This window comes from Bidens hawaiensis, unplaced genomic scaffold (genome assembly GCF_021521415.1).
Source record: "Bidens hawaiensis isolate Kalapana, Puna unplaced genomic scaffold, B.hawaiensis_p1.1 tig00005003_1, whole genome shotgun sequence".
Classification (NCBI taxonomy): Eukaryota; Viridiplantae; Streptophyta; class Magnoliopsida; order Asterales; family Asteraceae; genus Bidens; species Bidens hawaiensis.
Genome location: NW_027491315.1, coordinates 1,161,315 through 1,182,750, shown reverse-complemented (window position 1 = coordinate 1,182,750; position 21,436 = coordinate 1,161,315).

The window sequence follows — 21,436 nt, the reverse complement described above, 5'->3', positions numbered from 1 at the left end:
ATTCATTCTCTATTCGATTTGAATTCCGGGATTTAAAGTTTTCGGTTTAAACAATTTCCAAGTTACCAGGTATAACATGTAAATATTCCATGTATATAAATATATACACACACACACACACACTTTTAACAAATGAATAACAATTCAAAAGTTCAAGGTTCACTTTGAAAATATAGTTTAATATATGCTTAAAAGAAGTCTCAAAGTTCAGGGACTGAAGTGTAACATTTTCAAAATAATATAGTTAATAAATCATTAACCAAGCCCCACTCCCATCCTCCCAGTCATCAGCCCACTGGTTTTTCGGTTAACCAGAAACCGATGACGAAAGCGTCCGGCAAGACCCAAAACACCATTTAACGTGTAAATTAACTCAATTAATGACCCGTAACGGGTTTAGACCTGGATATCGACTATAATCATCAACAAATAACGAGTCAATCATGATGTAAATCAACCCCATAACTTCCGGCCACCGGATTCCAGAACCGGAATCCCTAACACCCCTAAATTATCGATCTATGACCCATTTGATTTTAATAACGGCTTAAATCGTTGATTTTGAGATATAACCAACTAACTACTTTCATAGTAACATCCTAGACCCGTGATTAACGTCCGTAATTTCCGCCAGAAAATAAGTTAATTCAATCAAAGCAATTAGCGCGTATACACTCCAATTCGTAGTATAAATAGGCCCTCTATCATAATCAAAACTCGTCAATCACCTCATAAAGCACTAACAAACTCTCAAAATCCCGTATTAATCCACCAAGTTTGTTTCCGGCCAAGACGACGTTCGTCGTCATCCCAACAGACTTCTAGGTATTTCGTTTATTACTTTTGATCGTCATTATCCAATAAACAAAACCCCTAAATCAATTATAATAAATAAGGAACGACTTTGCAGATTATAGATTTAGGGTTTATAAGGAAGAAGATGATATATTATATCAATATATATATATATATGGTTCTAATTTCTTACCAAAATTGCATGCTGGTCTAGTGGTTGGTCAACTTGTGTTTCAATCAGCAGACCCGGGTTCGAACCTGGGTCAAGGCAATCAGCAGACCCGGGTTCGAACCTTTTATCTTTCTTATATTAATTTAAAATTATAATAATAAACCAAACAAAAATTTTATAAGTTAAATACAAATCTACCTTTTCCCAAGAGAAAACCGAACTTTTCATAATATTACTCGTTATTTTAAATCGTTTGTTAATCTAAATCCGTTAGTAATCTTTAATTAATTTATTTATGCCGTTAAAACTCGGATAATATTATATTAATACTTAACTTTTAGTTAAGTTATAAATCACGAAAATATGTTTATATCTTTCAAACCGTATCCAATAAATAGTATAAACCTCATTATCTTAGTATGTCGTAACCTTAAAACCCGTTAAAAATCTGCTAAAATTAGTTACTCTTTCATTTCTTTAATATATTAGCTTTAACCCGCTAAACGTTAAGTAAATAATATTAAATCGTTAAAAAGGAGTTTATAAATTTCCGTTTTAATAAAATTATAATTCATCAACTTAAAGATTCATTAAACTTTTAATTCCATAAAATTAATCCGTTAAACTGTATTTCGTTAGCTTATAATTCGTAAACTTTTATTAGCTTATAATCCGTAAATTTTAGTTCAATGACTTAGTTATAATCGTTGTTTAAGATAGAATCCCCATTTAAAATTCGTATAATGTAAAACTGTAACTCTCTCATTAGTATTAAAATTATAATACTAAAAACCGTTAAACTTCCTTAAAGCTTAGAGTGGTATTAAAATAAATCCATGCCTATCATATCAGCGTTAAGTATAATATTATCATAAATCGTTAAAATTTCGTTCAAACTTAAATATAATTTTATATTATAAAATGCCATGGTGGATACGCCGCCGATATATCCTATATATAATTGCCCTTATCGGATTTTCGTTTGGAGCGTTGCTCTGGCTATTAGAAGTTCTATGTTATGATAAATATTAAATTTTATTTAAAAACATTTTCCTTAAACTTTATAACAAGATTTTTTTTAAGTTTTTCTTAATTTCGGGACGAAATTCCTTAAAGTAGGGGAGACTATAACATCTCGGATTTTTCGTACTTGTTTAAACTGATTCGAACATGTAATTCGGATCTTTCGAATAAATGTTAACGAAACTCCAATTCGAATAAATGTAATTCGGATCTTTCGAATAAATTCTGTCAATTCTTTCCTATTTTCGATTAAATTAACGAAACTTAAACTCCAATAAATGTTATTGCAGGTCCAATTTCATTTTATTCTTGTTCAAACCGAATTTTGATTGTTAATTGGTTCGTTTTTGCAATTATTGATTATTCAGTTTCCTAAAATATCTATTTCCTAATAAGCAAATCTTAACCCTTAATATTTAAACAATGAATATCCTAAAACCCTAAATTATTACTTCAGTACCAGCCACCCGCTCAAAACTCATGAAATGTCCTTACTCCATTGCTGGCTTCGTCAATTTCTTCAAGTTCTTCAAGCCTTCGTTGACTTTTAAGCTTCAAGACCCTTTGACCTCAATTATCTCTTGTTCCATTCATCTTTCGGATAAGTTGTCTTCTGTATTTTTGTGTATTTTTATCCACTTAACAAAATCCCACAATCAATTTCAGTGATTGAGGGAGTTTCGGTGGTCAATTGCTTTCTGAGCCGTTTAAGGGAACATTGGTCAACAACTTTGGCCAATCGATTTATATCACTTACGGTCGGAACCGACTTTCGGTCCAGAAGACTTTTATTTTGTATCGAGATTTTAAGGCTACTGAACAAAACCCGACTTCCGACTCGCTGTTCGGATTCTGGTAAGATATTGTCACATTTTAATGTATAACGTTTAATTTAACATAACCGGAGATCTAGCCGTCCGTTTGGAACGATTCCAGCAGCAAAGAGTTCGGTTATACTCATATTTATTTATCTCAAAGTTTCATATTTATTTGACTCGCTTTGTTTGACGCGTTAGAGGATGACTTATTTATTATTTAACCGTTTATTCTTATTTTTGTTCACTCTCTTAATCATCAAGATGAGTTTTATCATTACCCTCTATTTTACTGATTTTTATAAGTTTTGGAGACATATGCGTACTACTACTAATATCTAATTCATATTTTCATACAACATACTTATACAAAATGTAACACCCGTTAATCTCGGTTCAAAGATTTAAAGCTTTTTAAAGTATGTATAATTCTCGGGATTTAACCGACGTTTCTCGGAAGCCATTACGTCATCTCGGTACGTTTAATCGTTTAAGTTTTCTTCCAAGATGCCAGATACTTTATACGAGAGGTACTAGAATGAAACTTATTATATTATAACATAAACAAAAAAACCCTAACTCCCCCCCCCCTCTCTTGATGTCCGATCGGCGCACACAGCCCCCCCCTGCGAATTTTCTTTTTTCTGGCCAAGTCGTTAGCATAAAACATCAATTAAAGGTTAGTACCACGATTCCTCAACTCTTTTACACCATAATTGGTCGTTATAACACGCGTATTGTGTAGGTTCCCTGGACGGATCACACGAGATATCCCGATATACACAGGTGCGGAATCCCTGTGTAGATCGTTACGGACGTAGAACACAAACACACGAACACACGAATACGATACGAACAAACACACGTTATATTAATAACTCAACACGTGATATAATCACAGTTACAGACTCTTGACCCCACGTCACTTGACTCACGAACAATAACTGACTTACACGAACAACTTGAACAACTTCTAAACAATAAGCCGTAACCTATATAAATACACGACAACTTCGCCTCAGGCGAAGTTGTCCATAACTTCGCTTGGTTAACAAGTTCGCCTAAGCGAACTTGTCAACAACTTCGCTTGGTTAACAAGTTCGCCTAAGCGAACTTGTCAACAACTTCGCTTTAAACAAACAAATACATAAACAATATTACAGACTCGATTACAGACATTAGACATATGAACTACTGACATTTATGCACCAACAGACTCCCCCTTGGCAGTAGCTTCATATCTTGATCTTTCAGCTCTTGTCTCGTAATCCTGTAACTTCAAGCGTGCACTCCTTCTCTAACGCACACCTACACAACCCTTTGATATTTCCTTGCTTCATCCTTCCAAGCAGGAATATAAAAGATCTTTTTCTCGTTAAGCATCTTCAGATCAGCTTGCGATAAGTTAACAAGATGCATCGGATCGTAAACTCTAAGGATCTCTTGTTCATCCTCATCTTCCATCACTGCCTCCGCTGTCTCACAATCAACGAACCACCACTTTAGGTCTTTGAGCACATCCTTGGGCATAAGCTTCATCGGTACTTCTTTAAGGCATCAGATTGGTTTATACTTCATAACCATCCAAGGCTTTCCATCAGCTCTCAAACCTCTATCCTTGTCTTCAACAAGTTTCCCTTTCTGTGGTTTCAACAGCTCAAACTTCTTTTCCTTTATGCTCTCTTTCCATACGATTTTCCCTATGACTCTAGCCATATTATCATCACTTCGATTGATCAACCCCAATCTGGCTAAGTCTTTAACCTCACATTCAGGCAGTGTGTTTAACGATCTCAACATTCTTCTAAGGTACTGAACTCCATCATATCGTTTAATCACGAAGAGCCGCAACTGCTCATCATAAATCCAGCATATAATCCCTTTCTTTGCTTCAGCATAGCCCTTAATATTGTAACTCTTTTTGAACATGGTAGGGACTGCCGGTTTCTTCGTTTTGACGAACCATTGAGCGTATCCTTCCTTCCACCTCGGCTGCTCTTCCCATTCAGTATCTTCAACTGCCGTCTGATCACCCATATCGGCCTTCTCAACCTCTGGAATGTCATGTTCGACATTTTCCTCTATTATCTCTCCTTCCTCAATCTCATTCTCAATCTCAATCTGCTCACCGATCTTCTCAATCACATCACTCGGCAGCACATCCTCATCAAACAATATATCATCGCTGAACATATCATCATCTAGTTCTTTCAACGCATCAATCACGTCATCACCTATATTCTCATCATCAACCAACACCACATCATCACCACCAGAACCACCAGCCGCGTCGGCAGACTCCCCCTGATCTGTGGAAGTACCAAGAGCTAGAATAGTTCTTGGCAACTCACCACCTGCATCTTTCGATGCATTGGGATCATCGTCTTTGTCATTCCTTCTTTTCGTCCTTAGCTCGTCGCCTTTACAGCTCATCTCCCCCTGAGATGCCAAGAACTCCTTCAAGGCATCTATAATTTTCCCATGCTCAACCAGAAGGGATGACTGTAGTTGATTTTCTTCTACTAGGCGTTGAATAGTCACAGATTGCTCTGCCACGATCCGCTCTAGTGAAGCTATTCTCTCTGAGTCTGAAGTAGGCGTAGGCGAGACATCAGAAGCAGGCGTAACCGCAGGTGGTACCATACCTGATAACCCTGCAGTAGTGACGACCGTTGACTCTACAAATCATGCAGCAACCACCGACTGAGTAAGCGTTGGAGGTGGTAGAGACACAATCTCCGGAGTCGACATCTGGATAGTAGTGGTAGATGGAATGCCAGCAGATGATGTAGCCACCACGGGAACATCCGCAGCGCTTGTAACCTGTACAGAAGTAGGAACGATAGACATACCAGACAGTGCGGCCGGAGCGAAACGTACCCTTCTTGAAGTCTCTCCAGCTCCCATACCAGCACCTGTCCTTTCCGGTCTTGATCGTCTTATCAGCTTATGTATATCTTCTTCCTCTTCTGACTCATCATCATCCTCCGTTCTCTTTCTCTTCCCAAACGTTCTCTCTCGAGACACCATCAACCGTCTCCCCTCATTCATGATCTCATCCAAATCTGAGTCAGCCATCGACGTTGCTGCTCTAGTAACACTCACACCCGAACCCTGTGCAGCAGAGACCTGCACCTCTTCCAGCGGATCAACTCGGTCCATATCAAAGTAATCTTGACCACCAAATACTTCATCAAGATCAATATTTTCCTCAGCCGTCACAACAGGCACAGCAGATGCAGCTTGAGTTGCTCTTGCCTGTCGCGGTTGAGGATCTCTGAACTCGTCCCCACCAGCAGGAACATACTCTGGGTTGATTAAAAACCCAAACAGTGGAGTATGCCTTGGACGCAGCTCAGGCTTGCTCCTCGCACTCGAAGTGCGGCATTGAGCGAAGATACGCTTGCTCACAGATTCCACGTATCTGATCGGGCGTCGTTGAGGTAGATTCGGAGCCACATGATCCAAGATCATCTGAATGAATCTCGGATACATAATAAACCTCTCACGAGCCATCGCTCTCCTCTGTCTATCGATCTCGTAAAGGACCATCTGACTAAAACTATAGCGTTTATTGTAAGTCAGTGCAGTCATTGCGGACTGCATGGTCGCACCCATACCGTCAGTGCCCGCCTTCCTCCCAGACATGCAAACTATCATAACGTGCATGAGGAAGCGCCACTGATCAAGCAGAAAACCCTTCCGTCTCTGTGTATCACCTAATGGACCAGAATAGCCCATTCGGAGAAAAGCTCCATCACGAAACGGAGCCACAAACTCAGTTGGGTCGTCCCCCGTCTCTTCTCCAAACCGTAACGCCACCCGAATCTGTTCAGAATTGAACTGAACCTGTTGATTGTTCACAGTCGCTCGCATGACCGGGGGCTCAATACGACAATCGTATTCTACCGTCTGCCAAAAGTCTTCGATATTTGGTAAGGATATCGGCAGAGTCGTCGTGATAGCATGAAAAATCCTCGAGCGTATGAGGAAAGTAATAATCTCGCGGTAATCCTCAACGCCGCTCGCTTCCGGGTCAAGGGTGATGTACATATTGTGACCCGGGAAAAATTGCCTCTGATTGTCACCGTCGTCTCCTCCTGCACCTCCAGCACCAGCTACTGCGGCCATATCTGCAACAAACGAACCAAGTTAGTTAAACATTAAGACTTAGCACAAGTTCGCTTTGTTACCATGAGCGAAGTTGTGATAAACTTTTTATAGGCGAAGTTAAAGGTGGGGCGAAGTTGGGAACAACTTCGCTTCAGCTTTAAGTTCGTCTATTTAACATTCAGTAAAATTGATCTAGGCGAAGTTAATGTTAACTTCGCCTCATCACAACATCGCCTCAGGCGAAGTTAATGACAACATCGCCTCAGGCGAAGATAAGCCTCAGGCGAAGTTACGGATAACTTCGCCTAAACCTTAAGTTCGCCTGAATCTGAATCGGCGACAGTAAGGATTATGGAACAACGTGCAGTTGATGATTTCGTGATTAAGGAATCCGGAAAACATGATGTTAAGGTTATCTAGACGATCAAAGTGGTTCTTAACACGTAAAAACAAGTTTTTGAAAATCGGTTGAATGGCCGACGATTCGAGGTTAATAACCGGGTCGAAACGACCTAAGATTAATGCCCTTGTACATTGATGATATGATATAATTGCATCTCGAACCTTGAATCGGTATGAAATCTGGGAAAAAAAATAACTCGGAATCGGAATAAACACAAGTTCGCCGGAAAATATTGGATAAGTTCGCCGGAAAAGATGAGTGAATAAGTTCGCTGATTTTGAATAATGAACACTGTTGACCCTTAAAATCCTTTATATAGGGGCGGAGTTATACAGGCGAAGTTACGGATAACTTCGCCTAGGCGAAGTTATTCACAACTTCGCCTGTTTAACAACATCGCCTATATTTACAAAATCAAACCTTATAATTTGAACATTTTTCAATTAACTCTTTAAAACTTCCCTTTAAGAAATAAATGACATGATCAATTCTAAGTAACCAGTTAAAAAATCATAAAACTATCTAAGTACAAAAACTTTAAAAATTTAAAGTATAAGGGATCAAATTTCAGTCTAGTTAGGGACTACCACGTTTTAGAAAAGATCCGAACAGGAATCATACTAACTACGTGACTGTCACATAGATCCGTGTTTAGCTGTATTATGACATATAGAGACAGGTTGTAAGCAGGTATAACTTAAAGTGGTTTTCATCGTGTCTGTGATACGAGTTAGGTTCGATTAAGCCTTAAAATTTAAGTGGGCAATAACTCAGAGATTTTGATGCCTCCTATCTATTCTCAAAGCGTATTTGGCTTTCCCCATGTCACCCCGAATTGACTTCGACCCATAGTGTCTGATTAAACTTGTAAGTATTCTTGATCTGCTTCCCGTTCTTCTCTCTTACTCAATGATTGTGAAGTCTTGATTTTGTCATTTCTAAAATGTTTCAATAACTCAAATTTTTTTTATTTTTTTTTTTCTTATAAACATAGACTTCAAAGTAGAAATTAACTGCAAGTCCCGAATCTGGAGCACTGCAGTATGTTGAAACGCTATCTTCACGGGAATCAGAACACTTACGGGCTCGTGTATGACTGGGTAATCACTTTTCTGCCTATCATTCGGAAAGATATATATGAAGACATGCAAAACTCTTAAGGAGTTTCCACGTAAAATCAAGTAAATTTAGTTTGTATCACATCTACTTTTACGCACCATTAAAAAGTTACCATGACATACAATGACTGTTCTAAAGCCTTTTAAGCCTAATAACTTCACTAGTTAAGCACACAGAATCAGTATAACTATCATTTTCCAAGGTTGGATCAATTTTCTGTTAAACATAGCAAATGAACTTCTTACGAAGTAGTAGACTTGAAAAGTAATTTCATTTCCCCTTTTTTTTTTTAAATTTAACATTAATCGCCCCGACCAAAACAAAGTCTTCAGGTAAACGGCTATCCCGAAGATCCAATGGATCAGCTGGACCGACCACATACTAGTATGTGTCCTTATAACTAAGTATGATCGACTAACTTTTCAGCGAAAGAATGAAAACTCATCATAAACCGCCCTGGTCACTGTCAGTCATCTGGTTAATGGCTATCCTTATATTCTACAATTAGAAATGAGGACCAAACATATCCTAAGACATGTCCTTCAAACTGAGGTAACCGACATAATTTTAAGAGATAGTGACGTTTTTTTTTTTTTTTTTTTTTTTTTACGAACAAAAAGCATGGTTACTCGGGATTGATCATCCCATTTAGTTCAATAAGGTTTTGAAATCTGGATTTGTCAAACGCTTTAGTATATAAATCAGCGAAATTATCAAGCGTATCCACCTTTTCAAGAACAATCAGTTTCTTCTCAGCACAATCCCGTATAAAATGATGACGTATGTCAATATGTTTAGTTTTACTGTGTTTCACGGGATTGTTAGTTACTGAGATAGCAGCTGTGTTATCAATGCAAATAGGAGTAAGTAAAAAATTCAGACCATAGTCGTGCAACTGTTGTTGAATCCAAAGAACCTGAGAGCAGCAGTTGGATGCTGCCATGTATTCTGCCTCACAGGTTGAAATTGCGACTGAAGTCTGCTTCTTGCATTGCCACGACACCAATCTGCCACCAAGAAACTGACATCCTCCAGTTGTAGACTTCCGACTCTTATTGCACCCTCCATAATCAGAATCCTTGTAAGCGACCAGCTCCAAGTCTCCTCCTCTCGGGTACCACAACCCCAGCTTCGGCTTGCCCTTGAGATACCGCAGTATCCTCTTCGCACCCTTCAAATGAGATTCTTTTGGATTTGCCTGAAAACGTGCACAAAGACAAACAGCAAACATTATATCAGGCCTAGAAGCAGTTAAGTACATTAAAGAACCTATTATAGCCCGATATTGAGTTGGGTCCACATCTGCATCACCGACTGATTCAGCACCCAATTTGTGATTGACGCAGATTGGAGTTTCATATGGAGAACTGTCCTCCATCTTGAAGCGTTTGAGCACATCATGAACATACTTCGTCTGATGAATGAACATCCCGTCCTTCTTCTGATCAACCTGCAATCCTAGAAAGAAAGTTAGTTCACCCATAGCACTCATTTCAAACCTTTTCTTCATGACGGCCTCAAAATCTTGACACATGGAGACTTTTGATGCAGCAAAAATAATGTCATCCACGTAGACTTGCACCAGCAGGAAGTCGCTTCCATCTCTTTTGAAGAACAACGTGCTATCAATTTTTCCTCTTTCAAAACCATTTTCGAGCAAGTAATCTGATAAAGTTGAATACCAGGCACGAGGTGCCTGATGTAATCCATATAACGCCTTGCTCAATTTGTACACGTGATCTGGAAAGTCTGGGTCAGGAAAACCCGGAGGTTGCTCAACATACACAACCTCATCAACTTTCCCATTCAAAAACGCACTCTTCACATCTAGCTGAAATACCTTCATCTTTTCATAAGCAGCAAACGCCAAAAACAATCTTATGGCTTCCAACCTGGCGACAGGAGCGAACACTTCATTATAATCAATCCCCTCTTGTTGATTAAAACCTTTAACGACTAGCCTCGCCTTATTCCTTATAATGATCCCCTTATCATCTCTCTTGCACTTAAACACCCATTTTGTGCCTATAGCATGCACATTCTTTGGTTTTTCAACCAAAGTCCAAACTTCCATCTTCTCGAATTGAGCCAACTCTTCTTGCATGGCTATACATTTGTCTTCAAAGTTAAAAATTTTCAAGGGAACGCCCATCACAAGTCCATTCCTGACAATGTGGTTCATCTTCCAAAGATGAATGTGCCCCATCCTCCTGTGCCACAGTTCGGATTCCGATTCGCTTGCTTTCGTCATTAAACATGATTCTTCCGTGGCCATTTCAGTAGACCTCATATCCATCACATAAGTATTTGTATCACGTGGAGCTTTCATCACTATCCACTCGTCTGGTATCTGAAAACCAGGCTTCAACACGATCGCCTCATTCTTCGTGAAATGAACAGTGTACTCCTTATCACAAATCTTCGACACACTCAGCAGATTGTGCTTCAACTCTTCTACAAAGTTCACATTCTCAAGAGTCATTTTTCCATTGGACACCGTTCCTCTTCCAGTAATTTTGCCACCACTTTCACCGGCAAAACTAACTCTCCCTCCTTGAACAGGTTTTAAATCGTGTAACAAGTATTTGTTACCCGTCATGTGCCGGGAACAGCCGCTATCTACAACCCAAAGATTGTGGGCAGCCCTGTTCAACTGTTCCTGCACAATAAAGCAAAAGATTAGAATTTTGGGACCCAAGACCAATTGGTCTTGGATCTATACATCCCGAACTTTGGCTTTTCACAGTTAGTATTCGTATAATTTCTGTAAGCCCTATTAGGAAACCACCTTGGAGATTGAGTGTGGGACCTTCCAAACCTAAGTGAATTGAAAGAATTATATCTTGTGGTTTGGTTATTTGCATTGTAAAACTGAGGTTTGTTTCTGTGAAAACCTGAATTAGTTACATTTCAAAATTTTGAATGGTTTTCATTTTTAATAGTATTAGTCTTATTCTCAGTTTTATTAGGCCTCACACCTCTGAATCGCGGCTTCAGAGGGCAATCTGCAACAAGATGTCCTAATTTATTACACCTAAAACAACACCTATGCTCCACTTTCTTTTCAAAGGTTGTTTTGAATCTCGAGGCTGTGTTACCGGCCGTTCGTTTCACATAAGGTGGGACGTACGGGTTTAGTGGAGTACTTTTCTTATTAGTTTTATGCTTTTCTCCACCATTGAGTAACACATTCTCCTCTTTTGTCTTACCTGATTCGGACGACTTCTCCGAATCTGATGAGACTGGACTTGCAACAGAAATTTTCACACTTGAAACAGGCGAACTTGTTTCGCCTTTACTAACAATTGGTTCTTTACTCGAAACCTTGATTGGAACTGTCTGAGGGACTTCAAAATCAACAGATTTCTGAACACTAGGGTTATAAGTATAATTGTGGTTATAAGGTGGTGGAACCTCGTGATAACCAATTCCTCCCCTCTTCGCAGAGGTACCTTGATCACTAACAAGGTGATCAAGAATAGCTGAGGAATTTCTGAACTGCTCAAGTTTTCGGTTCAGTTCCACCACTTTCACCTGGTGGTCAGCAATCTGTTTTTCTCGTTCAGCAATAAGTTTGGTCTTTTCTTCCAAAACCTCATAACTTAGATCTATCACTTCAATTTTTTCAGCAAGTTTTGTTTTTAAGCTTTTAACATCTTTTTCACACGCTTTTATTTTAATTTTGTAACTGTTCTCTCTTGCTTTCATAAAGTGATGATCTTCTTTAAGAGTTTTGAATTCAGCATCTAAACGAACATACTGATCAGTTATGGTAGCAAGTTCCTCAGACAAGTTCTCACATTTAGTACATATAGGTTTAGAACATACCTCGGAGGACTGGTCCTTGAGATCTGTCATGAAAGCTTTTTCCTTTCCAGTAGCTTTCACTTCTCCGGTGACCTTCTCACATTCTTCATTCTCAACCTTAGCCATATTTGCCTGCTTGGTTTATCTATGTTTTGAATCGGGTATCACAGATTGTTTAGGAGTATGGAATGCATGTTAGTGGGTATATATTTGGTCGTGATTGAAGGGTTTTGTTGATTTAGTGGGTGTTTTATGTCGGTTTTATCGGGCTGAGTTTACTGGATTGTTGAAGTTTTGGCCGGATTTTGAAATTCTTGTTAAAGTTTTTGAAGAATAGTAGTGTTTTCAAAAGGTTTTTGGTTATCGGAATAATTTCCAACAAGTGGTTGATTCGAAGTTTTGAAAAATTTACCAAAAGTGTGATTTTGTGGTTGTTTGGGTCGGTATTTTGATAGATGTCGGTGATGTTGTGTGTTTTTGAATAATGGAAATCTTTTCGGCAAAGGGTTCGTAAAAAGTTTTTGAAAATTAAAAAGTATGTGTCGGTTTGTGAAAAGGAATGAGTTTTAAAAAAAAGTTTTTGATGTCGGGTATGATTTTTGGATAATGACTGGGGTATGCTTACAAGTTTTTTTTTGCACGTGCAGTTTGAGGTTTTTGTTTTTATTCTTTTGAGTTAAAATAATAATAATAATAATAATAATAATAATAATAAAATATTTAAAATTATTATTTGTGTAAGTTTTCTCTATTGGGGCAACCCAACCGAAATGCTATACGGTTGTCACCTGTCGTTGTTTCAACATGGACTTACTTGGTATATTTATTTGCAGATGTCCAGGAAAAGATCTAAGCAGCAACAAACGTTTGATTTTACCTCTCAGCAGTATAGGCGTATACCGATTAGATATGCGGTGAATGAGATTGAGGTTTTCAGGGCCGCATATGAGGATATAACGGGGGGAGATGAGGAGGATCACATCATATTACGCTTTTTCCCCGGCACCCCGGAATATGAGATGTTTGAGCAGATTCGTGGCATGCAGTTATTACGACATCGGGCGTTTGACTGGGATGTGTTGGATTCAATCGGGCAGACTAATAAAGTTAATAGTTACCTACCGGGACGCTGAGGTTTGATGATAAGCAATACGTGGAGTTGCTCTATGAGTTTTATTCTAGTTTTCGAAATCCAGGTCATTTTGATGAGCCACATGCAGTAAGCTTTTCGTTGGGGAGAGAATTGTTCCAGTTTTCGGTGCCCCATTTTGCTGTGGTAGCAGGATTGTATAGGGCGCATGAGGTTGATGGTCCCGGGTTTCGGGAGAGTATTCGGGGGTTTACTACGGGTTCTACCGCGTCTCGCCCATTTTGGATTTCGACTACTGAGTTGGTTGAATTCTGGGGTACTATTGCAGATGGTGATCATTCGAGTAATGTTGTCTCGTTAGCCATTCGGGATCAACTCCACAGGTATATGCATAAGGTGATAGCTTCCACTTTCGTGGGCCGACAGTCGAGCCGCGACAAGTGCAATAATATAGATTTGATGTGCTTAATGGCCACGATCGGGGGTAGGAATGTGAATATGGCTACTTTATTGTTGAGTTCGATGGCTAAAGGAGGTCCTAGAGCAGGTGCGGCCACGACTCGATTGGCATTGGGGCTAATTATCACGCGGATTGCTGATTCTTTGGGTGTGTTTGGACATTATCCGGTAGAGTATTTTGAAGAGGGACCGGATACCACTATTGTGACACTTGATGATGCCCAAAAGGCGTGCATAGTTACTTATGGAGATCCACCGCAAATGGCGGATGTGAGAATAGGGGGTAGTTCACGGGCGCAGCATGTGGAGAGGCCACCTGCCCGGCCACGTCAGAGACGACATCCCAGTCCACCACCGGTACAGCACCCGCAACCCATGACCTTAGACTATATGTTTGAGCAGCAGTTGCAAATGAGGGATGAATTGCATGGGTATCAAGATGAATTTCGTGAATATAGAGATGAGTCACGAGGCTACTTCAGGACCATGTTTGATCTTTGGAATATTCCACTGTCGGGTACTTTGCAGCAGCCGCCGCCTACTACTGGTGGTTTTGACATGGGTGGTACTAATTATGGTCATGGATATGGTGGAAGTTCTGGTGGGTATGGAAATGTGTCAGCTGTTGGGTATAGTGGTTATGGACAGTATGGCACGAGTGGTTTTTACGATGCAGGTGTTGGAGGATCAGGAGCAGGTGGAGCTGGAGATGATGAGGAGGAGGACTCTAATGAGCGATAGGATTTGATGGAAGCAGCTGTCCCGATCAATGTTTTGGGTCTTATTTTCTAGGTTATTTTACTATGTTTTTATTATCCTATGGGTTGTACCGATATTATTATTATTATTATTATTTTTCTTATGGGCATTATGGGCGGTTTGGTTGGGACGCTCGAAGGGATTTATTCTTATGAGTGGTTGCTTGTGTATATTATTGTTGTAGTTGAACTTTGTGGGTGTAGTTCACTATAAACCCTCACGAGACCATACTCGTCCACCCGGGCTACCGGGGGGTTTAAAGGGCTTGTTGCATACGCTAAATGCAATCATGATTCCTACGAAAGTGAGTTAGGTCTTTTAACATTTTTACTCGTTTAACAAATTTGGTTATGAAATTAATTAATCATGGTTGGCAATTTAAAATTAATGGTTTTGCAAACGGTTTAAAAGACCTATATTTTAACATTTGTGAGAAGCTTGCTTCTACATGTTTGAGAGTTTGCAGATTTTGTTTTAAGAGTTGAAGAGGTAAGTTCACCGAGAGATCACCGAGGGCACGAGAGTTACACATGAGAGTTTTATTTTCTATCAGGTGATTTCGTTTTCATAACCTTCTTTGTTTTATTAGTATTTGTATAAAAGGTGTAATTGTATTTGTGTATATTTATTAATAACCACCATCACATTAGGCCCAGTTTTTAAAATTGTCAAAGTAAATTTTAACCCCATCCTTATTAATGTTTTTTTTAATTGCTAAATTTTTAAACATTGAGGACAATGTTTGCCTCAAGTGTGGTGATGGGGGAGAAATTGAAAATTTTAAAGTTTTAATGTTCCTTGAATTAATATTTTTTGCATAATAAATGAAAAATGATAGAAAAATCGAGGGTTATTTTTCAAAATTATTATATAATATGAGATAAATAAAACAGGAACGCACTTAATTTGGGATGTGTCGGTAAGCTCAGCCTTGAGAATGAAAGGATAATTTGGTTGTTGACTTAATTGAACTTTAAATGCTTGATTTTTAGTGGGAAATGCCTTCAGGGTTTTGTTTGTTTAGCTAAGCCTGTATAAGGACTAGAATGAAATATTAGGCCATACTCAAGCCTTTCTATTAGATTTGATCACCAAAAAAAAATATTTTAATATGAATAGTCTATAGTACAATGGTTGGATAGGCTTAACATTAGAGTATGCTAGATGGCTTGTGATATAAACATAAATGAAAATACTGCTAGTTTAAGTGGCTAACACTTCATAAGCGTATGGTTTTATGGCCTTAAATCTTGTATTTATGGGATGCTCCGGGGTTCGGAGACCATGGGTCGGTATGCGGTTTATCATCTGGGTATGCCTAAATCCTAAGTAGATTTATGTATATTAAAATAGCTCAAAGAGCAAACCCGCAGTTTATCTGCCAATTCAAAAGTCATTAAACATGATCACAAAAGGTGCTTTACAAGTACAAATTCACTACAGACTTGATCATCCACACTGTTAGTCATATGGGGTCCCTGTGCTCGTGTCTCATTACCATTAAGAAACGGACCACACGGGACACGTCATATGTAAGCCCTACAGATGAATTCGTGCCTACTCACGTATGGTGATGGACATCGGGGTATTTCTTGATAACGGGGGTATGTCATGTAGTGGGGGCTATTTACTAGTTGGTTACCTAATTGTACTTTAATCGTATCTAATGGCCATTTTGGTAGACTTTAATGCTTAAGTTTAGGTTTTGGTTCGATAAAAATATCCAAGATTGTCTTAGCTATTACATATGGGTTTGAAAAATTGTACAAATTTGTGCAAAATTTTGATTGTCAAATTTTAAGGTTTAAGTCAAGTTGTGGTGGTCTGGTTCGGTAAAACTATAATGAAGCATGGTAAGGCGGCTTCAGGGCTTTGATGTGTGGATTCCATTTTAATCGTATGAACTAATAAAACTGTCACACCTTATTTTTCCCGATAAGTATTGAGGCATGGGTTTAAGTGGACAACAATATCGGCAATCGCTGTTTTTTTGTGTTCTTTGTGCTTAAATAAGATAATCTACGTAGTATTTTGTAAGAATGATCTCTGATTCTGATTCCATTGCAAAATCTTTTTCGAGACGAAAAGGATAAGTGTGGGGATGTGATGGATGGGTAAAATTTAGTTATTTTATATATTAATTAGTTTATTTTAGTTAAATAAATTAACGAACATTGGTACTTCAAGAGTTGTTATGTGTTTTCAGGAACTTGGAAGTTATGGAGCTTATCGAGGATATTTACAAGCTTGGAATGAAGGCTTAGAAGTGAGAGAATGGAAATGCACGCATCACGAGGCATTAAAGAGAATAAAATATTATTTCTGGTGAAATTACATCTTCGCGCGTCGCGAAGATTCAGGAAGGGCAACTTCGCGATACGCGAAGTTGCAGAACTCAGATTCGACTATTTTGTCTTTCGCGATACGCGAAGAAGCAAGGCATATCATCTTCGCCATACGCGAAGATGCTTAAAGTCGGCAAAAATTAGGGTTTTCACTATATAAACGATTTTTTCGACCCTATTAGGTATATTACGACTTCCAGAGGCAGAAGAGGTGTTCTAAGACGACTTTCATCCATCCCAAAGCTTCTTGTTCCATCATTGATTGCATGTTCATCAAGATAAGTGATATAATCGATATGTCGATGCTCGGCTAAGTTTCCATGTTCATTCTAGGCTAGGGTTTTGTGTATTTTAACTTCTGACCAGATTCATATGCTTAAAGTTTATAAGCTTGATTGAGTTATTGCGTTGGTCTTGCTTAATTCTTGATTAATTATTTAAACAATTTTTGTTTGGGATTATTAATTAATACATCACTTGTTTGGTTTTGTTCATCAACATTTAGAGTTTAAGCTCTTGTGTCATTGAACTAGTTATCATCAAATATTGTATCTTAATTGGTTTTAACAAACATAAGTTGGTAATTAGGTAAACCGAGTTCAATTGTGTCATCAATTCGGTTAGGGTAGCCTTTGCTATCACAATCAAACTACTAGGTTTAGTAATTACTGCCTAATCAAGATATTTAATCTGGGATTAAGTTGAAATATCACATTAACCGAACCTAGAATGAATGTTTCTTTTTTTATTAATATTGTCTACAAAGTTTTCCTAAGCAATCATTTAGTAAGTAATCTTTTCTAAAAACCGCTTGACATCGTCTGTCCACTTTAGTTAATAATTAATTTAGTTAAATATTAAATTAGCACTTTCCTTGAGTTCCTGTGGAGACGACCTTACTTACCCATACTTATTATAGGTATTTGAGTTTTAAAATTAATTGTTTGAGTAGACCGTGACAGCCTACGTCAATAGCCTTTAGTGAGTCATGGTCTCTGAAACTTGGAAAATCTCCATAACAACATGCATCTAGTGAAGGAAAACTGAAATGTGGAATCTTTTCAGCTGCCTTAGGTGAAACATGAGGTACATGAACTTGTGGAGATGGTTCCACAACGGGTGTCTTTAACACATTATCATCTCTGCCCAGATCAACAACAGGTTCTTCAACAATAAACTCAGGATTTATCGGTGTTACAACAACTTCAGGTTCATCAATATCATGCTCATCAATGAGTTTTAACTTTGGTGATGTTGTCCTCTTTGGCTTCTTCTTAATACGAACCACCTTCGGTTACACCGGCTTCTCCACTACCTTCTTAGGAACATAAGATTCGTCCTGATCATCTATAGACTTTCGTTTCTTGGAACTCTCAGCTATTTTCTCAAACTTAGCCCTTGGATTGGCTAATCTCATTCTCCTACCTTTAGAATCTGACTTTGTTTCCTCAAGATCGTTCTCAGATGTAGCTGAATAAACTTCTTCTGGTGTAATAACTTCTTTCTTCATAATCTTCTACTTTTTCTTCTTAGGTGTAACAGATTCACCTTCTGAATAAGACTCAATGTTGATAAGACATTTGCCCACGGGTTTAAACTCCAAAATTATTCTTTCCTTTTCTGCCCGGTCAGAATCACTACCATCATTTCTCCACTTATTATCCATTGGAGCCACATAATCAGGATTCTTGAGATGTCCAAATAATCCATTGAAGTTAGAAATATCAGCTTCTTTCGCATGTTTATACGAAGCTAATTTGGCCAGATTATTCCTCGTGACATGATCTAGAAAGATCTTCGGCCCCTCCTTCTTGAAATTTGGAAATACGTCCTCAACAAACATTTGTACAAATCTCGGGTATTGCAACCACTGATCGTCTCCAAAATTCATCTTCATTTTGTCTAGAATCATGCGAGAGAAATTGAACTTAAGACTCAAGCAAAAAGCAGCCATTGTGCTCATCTGGTAATCTAGAATCTCCTCGTAACCTCCTTTCCGATGTACAAGGCAATGAACCACAATATGAACAAGATACTTGAATGGCCTTGACAATGTAGTCTTCCTCAAAGCTAATCTATTCAACGAATCCCTGTAACCCATTCTAAGCAAGCATCCTCTCACCATTCTATCATCAAGATCAACAGGATCTGATGAATCATTGCCGAACTCCAAGACTTTCCTAATCAGGGCTTCATCCACCACAATATCCTTATCTTGAACTTTCGAATGAATATCCTTTCCAGACACCTTGGCATTTTTCCAAAAATCAGACACTATGCTCTCGTATAGATCCACAGAATGTACGATGGCTTTATAGATCCTTGATCTTCTCCGAAATGGTACGATCACTTTAAACTTTCCTGCTTTAGGATCTTCTTCATTCAAATAAGCACAGATGTTATGCTTCGAATCAGTAATTTTCCCTTTCTTACCCATCTGAAAACACAAAACAGATACACATGTTAACATTGAATTCAATTAATGGATAAGTTCTATTCAGCGGATAAGTTCCAATCAATGTATATGTATATGTCTACGTATAAGTCAAATCCAATGGATAAGTCTAAATCAACGTATATGTATTTTAATGGATATGTCTAACTACGTATAAGTCTGTTTAAACGTATATGTCACTATAGCGTATATGTTCGAAATAACGTATATGTTTGGTTATAGACTTTGGTCAACGCATATCTGATGTATAAACATATACGGCGTATATGTCTATGTTTTGACCAAAATCAAAACTTCAAATATGCAGAACATCTGGAGTTGACGAAAAACCCCAGAGAGATAAAACATAATAAGATTTGTTATCCAATGAAAAACCCCAGAGAGATAGTTCTCCCGCCCATCAAGAGTCGAGAAACTAAATCAGAAAGAAAATCTTTTTGGTTTTTCAACAGAAACAAATATCAAATGAAACTTAACAAATGGAAAAAGAAACTAGAAAACAATACAAAAATCACATATTTTTGTTAAGTTTGAGCAGGGAATCATATTGACCAAATTGCTCTTCCATCACAATTTTATTTTCAGCGTTTATTATGACTGGTGTTAAGTCAGTCATTGGTATTGTTGTCCACCTAAACCTTAAAAACAAATGATTCAGGAATTTCTGTGATACATTTAATTTGTTCAGTTAGGCACAAGATATCATGATTTATCAGTTCTAATCTTGATTCAGGTGTAATTTGATTTTTACATAGTCACCCCAACTTGACTTAAACCTTAGAATCAGAAGATAAAAGGACTTTTCATTTTGAGCATATCAGCAAATAATCCCTACTACAAGACATACCCCCGTTATCAAGCAATACCCTAAGGTCCTTTCCCACGGATGAGCAAGCACGATTTCATCTGTCGGCTTGCATACATTGTGTCCCTTGTGGTCCGTTTCTTAATGGTAATAACACGCGAGCAAGGGGACAACGTATGTCTAACATCGGATTTTGATCAAGTTAGTAATTAATTTAATACATAAGTACTTGTGCGATCAAGGTTAATGACTTATAAAGTAGCTTAGTCTGTGGGTTTGCTTTTTAAAGCTTGTTTAAATATTCAACGAAATGAATACCCAGATGATAACCCGCATAAAGACCCGATAGATCCAGGAACCTTAAAGCATCCCATCAATATAGGACTTAAGGCCATAAGACCATAAATCGTTGAAGCATTAACCACTTACTGATAGCTATGTTTAACAAATTTAAACAATCATTCGGATTAAAAGGCTTGAGTATGACTGGCTATTACATTTCTGCTATCATTATCAAGACTTTTGCTAGAAACTAACACCCCACCAATTTGGCAATTTTAAGTTTATATCACTTAGTTTTCCTTACTTGTTTGTTTTAAAGGCCTACCAATGCACCAATACAATTAAGCACACAGCCTTTTATGCCTACTTTTTACTGGATTTGGGACCAGATGATCAATATACTATCATCTTCCGTTTTTGCTTCAAAAACTCATTTTCTGAGGAGCAACATTTATTAATGTTTTTGACATTTTTGAACTTTATAATGTTTTTGGCTTTTTCAAATTTTTCAATGTTTTAGGTTTTTCTAGAAATTTTCTCCCCTTAAAATCAAAAACTATACGAAAAATTATTTACAAAACAAAATAAAATTTTGACTCTGATGTTTGGAATCACAAGGTATCCAACACACTAGTTATCTCGGAAACCCTCTTATCAACACCACCCAAAACTTTTAACCCATTTAGTTTTAATAAGAATTGAAATCATGACTTATCAATAGCTTTGGTGAAAAGATCTGCTTTTTGTTCATCGGTGTGAATTTTGTCTACAGTAATCGACTTCTTTTCGTAGCAATCACAAATGAAGTGATACTGTATCTCAACATGCTTAGTTTAGAGTGGTTTACCGGATTTTTAGTTATGGAAATAGCTGCATTATTATCTACGAAGATAGGTTTAGTGAGAAAATTCAAACCGTAGTCCCACATCTGTTGTTGTATCCAAAGAACATGAGAACAGCAACTGGAAGCAGCTACATACTCAGCTTCACAGGT